Genomic DNA, 12016 nt, shown 5'->3' on the forward strand with positions numbered 1-12016 from the left:
TGCTATAACACAGCCAAAAAAACTCAAATAAAAACCATTCTAAAAAGCCTGTATCACAAAAATTTAAAAAACGCCTAGGGGTATTTGCCCACTGTACCTCCATACCAAATTTCAGGACCTTAGGCCCTAAAATGAAGAAGCTGAATCCATTTAAAAAATGGCAGGAGAAGGAGAAGGAGAAGGAGAAGAAACATCAGAAAAAGCAATATGGGTTCACCACCACTTCGTGGTGTGGTGAACCCATAATGAAAAGTTAAAAGCCGCATCCTCTTAACAGAAAAAAACAAGTATTGTAATTCCTAATACATTTCGTGATGGAAAGTCATACATAGATGATCCACAAGATATTGTTAACAGATTCAACGATTTTTTCACCAATATTGGGCCAGCCTTTGCAAACAAAATCGAAAAGACTGATTGTTCCCCTTTGCAATATTTTAAGTGTTCCTATCCACATACTAACTCTTTCGAAGAGCCAGATTCTACAGAGATTCACGATACTATCATAAATTTGAAAAATGCAGCTCCAGGTCATGACGAATTAAGCGCATCTGTGATAAAGCAAAATGTCTCCTCCATTTTAGAACCAATTACTCATCTTTTTAAGCTTTCATTGTCAACTGGATCAGTACCAACAAAATTAAAAATGGCCAAAGTAATACCCCTATACAAAACCGGAGATCTTGACATATTTACAAACTACAGACCTATATATCAATCCTTCCTACGTTTTCAAAAATTTTAGAAAAATTAGTTTATAAAGAATTTTAAATCACTTAGAAACAAATAATATTCTTTATTCTCATCAATATGGATTTCGCAAAACATATTCTACGTACATGCCCCTTTTATGCTTAACTGATAAAATAACCGAAGCTTTAGAAAATAACGAAAACAACGTAGGCATATTTCTTGACCTTACAAAAGCTTTTGATACCGTTGACAACAAAATATTACTTGACAAATTACATAAGTACGGCTTACAAAACACAGTTAATTAATGGCTTAAAGACTACCTTTCGAACAGAAAACAATATGTTACCAATGGCATTTACAAATCACAACATAACTTGATAACATGTGGCGTTCCTCAAGGATCCGTCCTGGGACCCCTACTTTTTCTAATTTACATAAATGATTAAGCACAAGTATCTCAAAAATTATGTACTCTTCTCTTTGCAGACGACACAAATCTATTCATGTCTCATAAGAATCTCAACACTTTAGTAACCACCATGAATGAAGAATTAGATAAAGTAAATTAGTGGTTTAAAGCAAACAAATTGTCTTTAAATGTTAAAAAACAAATTTAATAATATTTGCAGGTAAAAATAGAAAATATCAAAAGGAAAACGTACAAATATTCATAAACAACAACGTTATTACTCAAGTGACGCACACTCGTTTTCTATGGGTTTTAATAGATGCAAAATTAACATGGAAAAATCACATCGATCTTATTAGTAACAAAATATCAAAGAACATTGGTATTATACGGAAAGTAGGAAATCTTTTATCTCCTAAAACATTTATTACTCTCTATTATAGTCTTATCTATCCTTACTTAAGTTATCGTAATATTGTATGGGCGAGTACGTACACTACATCACTTAAACCACTCTTTCTGAAATTTTGACGCTATCGATACATCAGAATAGCGTCAAAATTTCATTTACTTTCCCTACTGCTACGTTGTTTAAAAAGCTCAAAATGCTGACCATAAATGACATAAATAGAATACAAACCAGTCTTTTGATGTACAAGATAATAAATAAATGTCCTTGCCTTCCTGAAACCTTCCACGACACCTAACCTTCTTATTTAACTCAGATATCCACAACCACTTCACACGCCAATGCAATCATTTAAGGCCATCCGATGCGAAATCGAATCTACGTCAATTTACAATCATGTACAGGAGCCCAACAATTTGGAACAACATAAGTAGAACTTCACAAATTAGTCCCTCCTTCACCATTTTCAAAAATCATACTAAAGTAGCTTTCATAAATAACCCCACACATTCCTAATTTTTGTTTATGTTTCCTTGTTTACTACTTTCATTACTACTTTTCATTATTGTAGATAGTATTGTATCGTTTTGTATCTTATTATTTTGTTTCATTTACCCGTTACCTAAGTTATTTTTTATTTATCCGATTTATTTGAATTGTTAATCACGTTACGAAGGGAGGCCTCCTCATAAGCATTTTATGCTTCCGGCCTTCCTGCACTGTTACATTTCATTTATATTTTCTTGTATTTTTTTTGTATTGTTACATTTTGTTTTCAAGTGCGAAATAAACAAACTAAAACTAAAAAGGTCAAATTCAACGACATGGGAACCCCCCCCACGAGGCCCATTTCAGAACTTAACCTTTGTATTCTCAACGGTAACTTGCCAACTAAAAATCAAAGACAACCATTCAAGGATTCCCGAGTTATCTTGATAACTAAAACACAAACACAAAAGGTCAGCTTCAGTCACGTAAGAACCCCCCCCCCCATTCACCTCTGGGTAACTCTTATCATGCACTTATATCTGCTGAGATTTCCTTGAACTGCAGGGAAGCTCGAGAATCACCCTATCATAGAACATGCTACCGTTACAACAGCGCTGATTGGGATAGCTTCCGTGACTTACATAGAGACATCCCTTGGTCCGAAGTATTTGCTTAAGAGGTGGAAGCCTGCGCTGAAGAGGTTACCTCTTGGCTGCAGGCTGGCATTGATGCATTCGTGCCATCTAGAAAATATCAGATGAAGCCTCACTCATCCCCATGGTTCTCCCCTGCTTGTGCAACAGCCATTGCACATCGCAATCATTACTTCCACCAATTTCAACTCGATCAATCCAACGCAAACAAACTGCTCTTTACCAAAGCCCACAACCACTGTAAATCTGTCAGTACCTCTAGTTCTATGCCTAAAAGTGGCCACAAATAATTGGCCTTGCATTGAGCGACACAACAATTTTTTTGGTCTTGATAATGCCCATCATTAAGACAACCTGCCTACCAAAAATCGTGAACCTTTAAAATTTATCGTGCATAATCTGCCAAACAGTACCAAAACGATATCATAGCCTTCTGTCGAAGGCAATAAACTAAGAGAGACGTGATATGTATGATAATGCAAGATTGCAATTACACATACTAAGATGGTACGTTTGGGTTAAAAGCCTTAGAAACTGTTAATCATCATTAGTTTTATTCAGAACCCATGATTTACATATTTAGTGCTAGAAGTCCAATTAATATATGCATTTTGCTACTATATGTTATTCTTCCCAAGCGAGTAAGACGAAAATGCATGAATTTATCCGTGTTGTGTAACGATATGGAGGTTGCAGCCTCACCTGCACACAGTGCCCACATGTTGTTGTAGTTTGCTCCGTGCAGGTCCGAGGTGTGAGTGTCGTAGTCCACTCCGTATGCGCTGTTACTGTCATCCCCACTCCAGCAGCGAGGACAGTACACAAAGGTGTCATCAAGGGGCAGGCAGTGCCGAGGGTCAATGTCTCCACAGAGTTTACTGTCGAGGACATCGTGGGTAGAGCAGGAGCTACTGGTACCGCTATACTCGATGCAGTCTGAGGTCCAGAAGGAGCTGCACCAATAACCACCCGCGTAGTGACACGGAAATCCCATCCCCGCCGCTGCGCATGTGGATTTGACGTTGTCATTGGTCATGGGTCCTGACGCACGAACTTTATGAAAGGCCCAGTTGCCTTCTGAGGCCAGGTACACCTGTTCGCCTGAAAAAGGAAGAGAAATTGTTTAAAAGTTAAAACTTTTGGTCCAACACAAAAATTCCCTCACCTAGAGCTTTAGACCAGTCACTCTGGTCTTCCTCAGTAGACTGACCCAGTGAAGCTTGTCACGTGGCTTCTTTGAAGTGTGACGTCAACACTGGGTCAAAGGTATCTGGTAGACGATGTCGGTCCCGTCGCGGTTCAATGATGGGTGATGACTTAATTCTAATACCCATGACCCTTCCTAAAGGGACGCTTCGTAGGTCATGCTGGAGGTAACTTACATATAGCTTTTGGGGCCAGATTTAGATCAGAGTTACCACAAAGAGCATCAAATAGATGTTTTGTCTGTGATATGAATGCTATGTGTGATGGGCCCTGATGTATATGTTGACGTCACACTTAATTCTAATACCCATGACCCTTCCTAAAGGGAAGTTTTAGTTTCAGTTTATTTCGCACTTGAAAACAAAATGTAACAATACAAATACAAGAAAATATAAATGAAATGTAACAGTGCAGGAAGGCCGGAAGCATAAAATGCTTATGAGGAGGCCTCCCTTTGTCACAAAATATAAATGAAATGTAACAGTGCAGGAAGGCCGGAAGCATAAAATGCTTATGAGGAGGCCTCCCTTTGTCACAAATTGCTTCTAAGATTTACAACCGTTGCCTTCTTAACAGAATTCGCCCTGTCATTGATCAAGTGTTACGTACCAACCAAAATGGTTTCCGCCAAGGGCGATCAACTACTTCCCACATTTTAGCCTTAAAGCGCATTGTGGAAGAGTTGAAGAGCCTCGACAAGGAAGCAGTGCTTGTGTTCATTGACTTCCGTAAAGCTTTTGATTCTATAAATCGCAACAAAATGTTTCAAATGTTGGAGGCATACGGGATTCCGCTGGATGTCGTAAATGCGATTCGAGTCATGTACGAAGACACCACAGCTGTGGTGATAACTCCTGAAGGAGAAACAGATGCATTTAGCATCAATACTGGTGTCCTTCAGGGGGACCCTTTGGCTCTCTTTCTCTTCGTTATATGCCTTGACTATGCATTGCGGTCTTCTATAGCCGACGGAAATGGACTTATCCTCCGTCGCCGACGAAGCAAAAAAATGGTATGGTTCAAGATGGCGGCAGCCGCTTTTAGCTGAGCTCTGAGATCTTTACCATATATTGTAAAATTCTACCCTCAAAACTTGCCATCGTCCATAAATCATACCGAATCTGAAAGTTGAATGCCCTAAAGCTCAAATTGGATGAGAAAATTTGGACGACTGACGAATCTGGACGGAGATATCTGGCAGAAAGACCTGGCCTCCCAGACAACAAAGGACGCTGTCTCCGAACAACAACAAAGGACGCTACTTTCTCACAAGCGGAAACACCGCAGTGGGCTCCCTTAGTTGGAGCCCCCGCCGGTAGGTTTCTCTCTCTGCAGCATTTGCACTGATTTTTTTACATAGTCTGTGTTTGTTTGTGGTGATTTGTAACCAGCTCCTTGCTGCCGAGAGTATCTGTTGTCATTTCAGTACCCTCCCCCCCCCCCGGAAGAATGGCGCCAAGAAAAGGCAACACCTCACAAGACGATTCTATATCCCTGTCAATTGTCAAAGAACTACTAGAACTACAAGAGAGGAACTTCAAATCATTCTTGGACACGATTATGGAGTCAACACACAAGAGAATGGACAACATTATACGTGAAGTCCAAGAGATCAAGGACAGCCTACAATACTCTCAAAAGGAAATCGACGAAAACAAAATCAACCTACTCCGACATATACAAAAGGTAGAGGACATAGACACAGAAATAACTCTACTCAAGAAAGACATCACCGCAAACGACACCAAAGTTGACTACCTGGAAAACCAATCTAGACGAAATACTATATTGATTGACGGAGTCGCTGATACAAAGGACGAGACTTGGGAGCAGTGTGAACAGAAAGTAAGGGAACTAGTCAAGGATAAACTGAAGCTAGACCCAAAACAGATAGAGATCGAGAGAGCGCATAGAAACGGACGGTTCAACGACGGAGGACGACCACGCCCAATTGTAGCAAAGCTACTAAGATACAAGGACAGAGATCAAATCATGAAACGAGCAAAATACCTGAAGGGAACCCACATCTACATCGATGAGGACTACTCAGAGAAGGTGAGACAGAAAAGGAAGGAACTGATCCCACAGATGAAAGCTGAAAGAGAACGAGGAAACATCGCGTACCTGACATTTGATAAACTCGTTGTACACCCACCTGGGGAGGGAAGAACAGATCGCAGACGCACTAGAGCCGACTCCAGACATTGAAGACACGATTGGAAATTCCTGAACTGTTTTCTGTGGAAATTCCTGAACTGTTTCGAGCTAAGTGAAGTAACCCTTGAACACCCATCATGAACTCAAAAACCCCTCAACCCAGCACCCTGATATTTAACCCTTCTGAACTAAATAATTTAGACAATGAGTCACAAATTTCCCCACTGGATCCTGATACAAACTTTCTTAATGACTTTTATACTTCTATAAATACATCTTCCCAATATTATACTGCTGAATCCTTTAATGAATCTTGTAACATGTCCTGTTGTAACACTCTATCTCTGTTCCACTTAAATGTACGAAGCCTTCCTTGCCATTTTGATGAGCTCAATGAATATCTCTCCTCCTTGCACCAAAATTTTTCAGTTCTTGCAATAACAGAAACATGGCTAACAGATAATATCACAGAAAATTATAGTATACCTGGTTATAATAGCATACACCACTGCAGAAAGAATAGATCTGGAGGGGGGGGGGGTTCACTATACATAAGAAACGACGTATACTATCAAGAACGACCTGAGCTAGAATTTATCATCGACGACACAGGCACAAAGAGTATATTCATTGAAATCATTCCAAGTAACCCCAAGGAGAAAAAAAACAATATTGAGCTGTGTGTATCGCCCACCAAATACCGACAATACAGAATTTAATGAGCGCATAAAGGAATCTATGAACAATATTAATAGGGAAAGAACAACTTGTTACATTATTGGTGATTTCAATATTAATCTGTTAAACAACACTAACCAACCCACTACTGATCATGTAAATAAAATGTTCTCATCTGGCTTTTACCCACTTAAATGCAAACCTACCAGAATTACACCCTACTCTGCTACCTTGATAGACAACATTTAAACAAACTCTGTTAGCAACAATATCAAAGTTGGCATCCTCATCACTGACACATCAGATCACTTCCCAATATTCCTTACATCCGATTTAAACGAGCCAGTCAGGCAGACAAAATATCTTATCGTCGAGTTAACACAACTAACATTCAGAAATTTACACAATCCCTATCAGAAATAGTATGGAGTGACGTATTAAACGAAACACACACAGAAAAAGCATATAATCAATTTTTTGAAACATACGGATCGTTATACGAAAAATTTTTATTTCCAAAGAAAATTACAAAAATCTCCCAACATTCTCGCAGAAAACCCTGGCTAAGCAGTGGATTGTTAAAGTCAATACGCAAAAAAAACAAGCTCTTTTCTAAATATGTCAAGAACCCGACGCCCTTAAACCACAGTATCTATAAAAAATACCGGAATAAGTTAAATCATCACCTAAAAACTGCAAAGAAGAAATACTATCACAGAAAGTTCAATGAAGCCACCAGTAATATAAAACAAACATGGAACCTGATAAATGACGTTTTAAATCGTAATAAAAGTAAATCAGCTGGTCCAAACAAAATACAAATTGGTACCAAAACTACCGAAAATAAAGATGAAATATGTAACGAATTCAATGATTTTTTTCATTAATATTGGACCTACGCTTGATAGTAAAATCCCAAAAGGAATACAAGACCCTCTTAGATACATCACCTTACAAGTAAATTCTAACCTATCAATTTTTATACCACCAACTGATATTGAAATTACAGATATTATCAAAAACTTAGCGTCTTCTGAAACATTTAAATCAAAATAACATCCTATATAAACACCAATATGGCTTCAGAAAGGGCTATTCTACTTCTCTAGCACTCATACACTTAATGGAAAAAAATTTCTACCGCTATAGATAACAAAGAATACACTATAGGAATCTTTCTCGATCTATCAAAGGCCTTTGATACAGTTAATCATTCCATTCTACTCAATAAACTAATACGATATGGTATATGTAACTCCGCAATAAAATGGTTCTCTTCTTATCTATCCAATAGACAGCAATACGTAACCCTTAATGATAATAAATCACAACTTAAAATAATAGAATGTGGTGTCCCACAGAGTTCGATACTAGGACCCCTACTTTTTTTGAATTATATAAATGACCTCGAAAAAGCATCCTCAATTATATTCATCCTATTTGCAGATGATTCAAATCTTTTTCTTTCAAACTCGAATTTTGATACGCTAGTAAACCTGGCTAACGAAGAATTGAAAAAGGTTATATCGTGGTTTGAGGCAAATAAATTATCAGTCAATGTTAAGAAGACATACTACCTTATTTTCTGTAATAGAATTAAAACCTACAATAGAAGCGCCAAAATCTTTTTAAAAAATGTGACCCTTTCTCAAGAGAGTCAAGCCAAGTTCTTAGGTATAATCATTGATGAACGATTGACCTGGAAACCACATATAACTATGTTAGGTAAAAAAATTTCAAAATCTATCGGTATTATTGGAAAACTTAAACATATTCTTACTCAAAAAAACATTATTACCATATACAATAGCTTAAAATACCCATATCTAACCTACGGGAATATAGTCTGGGGATGCGCCTACAAAACCATACTACAGCCCCTAGTATTGTTCGTTCAGCCACCGGCGCCAGTTTTCACGCACATTCTGCACCTTTGTTTACAAAACTTAAGATTTTGAATATTTTTGATATAAACAGACTTCACCTGATGCTATTTACGTTTAAATTCCTAAACTGTTCTCTTCCAGACACATTTAATGGTCTTTTAAATCTTAATTCCCATTTTCATACTTACCAAACTCGACAAAGTGCTCATTTCCATATTCCCCTTGTAAGAACGTCATTAGCACAATCCTCCGTAAAATACAAATGTGTCTCATTATGGAACAGCCTTCAGACAAACATACGAACAATTTCCAATTTTCTAACTTTTAAAAATACCCTGAAAGCCCATCTTATAACCCCCCCCCCAGGCCCTTGTATTAGATTCATATCTTCAGTTGTTATTATTTTTTATGTACACCATTGTTTCATTATTGTTATTGTTTATTATGCCTATGTTTGAATTATTATGATAACAATTCCTTATGTATATAATAGTATTATTTCATATCAAATTCATTTCATCAATTTATGTATACTACTGTTTCATTATTGTTATTGTATCATTTTGCCCATGTTTGAATTGTTTTGATAACAATTCCTTATGTATGTATGCCTTATTTCAATTCAATTATGTTTACTTTTGGTTAGTATAGAGGAGGAGGGCTTAGCATAAGCTAAATAAGCTTTTTTCCCTCCTCCTGCACCTGTTTTATTCATTATTAAGTTACTATGTATAATCTTTTTTATTGCTGCTGTGCAAAAAATAAACAAACAAACGAACAAGCCGACGGCACCCAGCCGAAACCCTTGCTGACCTCAATTTTGCCGATGACATATCTTTACTGGAAAACTGTATATCTTTTGCACAAAACCTACTCACCAGAGTTGAAAACTCGTGCCAAAAAATTGGTTTGTACCTTAATGCATCTAAGACCAAGTATATGCACTTGAATCCAACATCAGTGAGTAATCTCCTAGCCTCTGACGGTTCTACAATCGAGCGAGTTGCCGATTTTAAGTACCTAGGAGGCTACACTGACAGTGATCATGACATGAATGTTAGGATTGCCCAGGCCCTCCATTCTCTGCACAAAGTTTGGAAATCCTCCATTAGGCCATGTTGATTTGATTATATGGATGACATCCGCGCGCGCATCAATTTTCGCTCGTTTCCAAAAAAAAAAAGTTTTTGACCTTCGTGCAAAACACCTCCAAATGAGCAAATATATGCCGTAAATTGATTCTAGTGTCGTAAAATATCGCTTTCCCTGTCCCTATCGCAAAACGTACCGACGTTCTCGTCGTAAACCTACTCCTTGCACATGTGGATAAAAAAAACATGGCGTCAACTTCATGTTGTCGTCAGTCTCCGTCTCCTCCGAATTATGTGAGCATCAAAGTCCAAAGGAAGGGTGGCGGGGTAGTTGTGGATTGGTATGATTGTGGGCAAGGTGACGTTACGTTCGCTCAGTTGTACGAGAAACTGGTCGCAGCAAGTGAGTTCAGGCCGGTGAACTTCAGAGACATCCTTTCAAGAACGGCCAGTGCGCAATTTTTCTGCAATGAAGGGAGAGTCGGAAGGGGTGTGGAGGTGTACGCTGGCCTGCAGGTCGGCCATGCCTGCCGGCAGTTCGGGCATTTCGTCCGCATTGAGGTGGACAAGACGGCGGCCAGTGAAGGAGCTGAAGTTCCGCGCCCCAAGTCTGCTTTTGAGGTGACTAAATTTTAATTTTTAGTCAGTCGTGGATTTTTTAGTATATATGAAATATAGGGCTAGGGGAGGGGCAGATAAAAAATTGAGCATTTTTCAAGCATAAACGACTACAGCAGTGTTTTTAAAGGCCAAGGCAATTGACAGGATGTTCAAGCTATCGAGTCAGTAAATAAAGGCACCGAACTAATTGATATAATTTGATAGCAATATTTTTGCATGATTGACAGAATGTTCCTGTCAGTGGGATTTTGTTACCATTGATCGACAGGATAATTTTACCTTGATACCATGACTGAAGAACTATTGAAATGATTGTTGGAAAAAAAGTATTACTTGGTGGGAAATAACCCCCCAATTTCCCAATGGCAAGGTGCACGGTCTATCCAGGTGTACAGCTCATTGCACCGTTTTATTAAATGGACGTATACTGATTCAAAGGTATTCCTATGCTTCTTGTCAATAAGACTCTTTAAACACTTTTGGCAAAACATCTTGTCAATAGCCACACCATTTTTTTAAACCATGGAAAAGTAATATATCCAGCATACTTGTAGTACAAATCGTGATGTTAGCCTTTTGTATGTACCTGTATAAAGGTGATGATGATGACCTCCCGAGAGAAAAGCCGAGAGACGTTTATGTTTCCAGCCTACGCTGGTACTGGCGACACTGAGAACAACAATCCCCTGGGGCACATCCGGCTGTACAATAACATTGTGGACATTTTGAAGAAACGCAACTTCAGGTATATTTTATTCCTGGAGTACATTTGTATGTTATGATTGTAACAACCATGGGTTTTGAGATTTATCATGAGTTTTGCATGAGTTTTGAATAGAAGAGCTGATCAGATGTACTACACATGTAGTATCAAGGAGGTTCAATCAATAGACAGAACCTCCTTTGATGTATATTGTGACATTAACAAAATGATGGATTAACATGAGCTTTACCTTAACTTCGCTTTCTTTGTGTGCTTAAAACAGGTTTGAAAGAAACAAAGGGAATGAAGTTTCCAGCAAAGAAGTCCTTTTCGCCATCAGAAATGCTGTGTGGTATGTGCTACCACATTTAAGAACTTTGGCTGATCGTGCCATATATTTGCCACAGGAGCTGAGGTCACTGTATGACGGCAAGACCTTCACACTAGACCTACAATAACCCCTCGCTTCATCGGCCTACACTCAAACCCATGTCAGGTAAAGAGCTGAGGGGGCATGCCCAAGAGTTGTTCAAGGTTTGCTGTGTGCCATTGCTACAAAAGCCACACCTAAAGAAGATAAAAGACATGGTCATGAATCTAGGGGAAGGAATCTCTAAGTACAGCGAGCATTTGGAGACATCAAATTGGAAAGTCCAAGAACAGAGGAAGCAGCTTTTCCCTGTCCGATCCGTGCAGGATGGACACAGCTCAGAACTGAGAGTGATTGAAGCGAAAGTTCGACATGATCCAAAGATAATCGAGAGGTACTCCCAGTTAGAGAAGCATCTTGCTGATACTGAAGAATACAAGGTATGCTTCTTGAATGACTTTGCTCCAACAGACTACAGAAAGAGGTACACATACATCTCTGAGCTGCAGCTGCCGATGAGTATTGAACTGTACACAGATCAAGAGGTAGAGGAGATGTGGAACTGATCTTGATGGTCGACCAAACTCTGACAAAGGGTGACACAACCAAGGTCAAGGTGACAAAACAAGAAAGACCTCATGGCATTTA

At 38.7% G+C, this 12016-nt stretch overlaps 1 protein-coding gene across 1 annotated transcript in view; it reads right to left on the reverse strand.

Moving 5' to 3' along the window:
• LOC109471660 (gastrula zinc finger protein XlCGF57.1-like) overlaps positions 1-12016 on the reverse strand; it is a gene marked incomplete at its 3' end in the record, with an annotated part of 92047 nt that overhangs the window by 51234 nt on the left and 28797 nt on the right. The window lies entirely within an intron of this gene.

Source organism: Branchiostoma belcheri, unplaced genomic scaffold (genome assembly GCF_001625305.1).
Source record: "Branchiostoma belcheri isolate BF01 breed outbred unplaced genomic scaffold, Haploidv18h27 scaffold252, whole genome shotgun sequence".
NCBI classification, from domain to species: domain Eukaryota; kingdom Metazoa; phylum Chordata; class Leptocardii; order Amphioxiformes; family Branchiostomatidae; genus Branchiostoma; species Branchiostoma belcheri.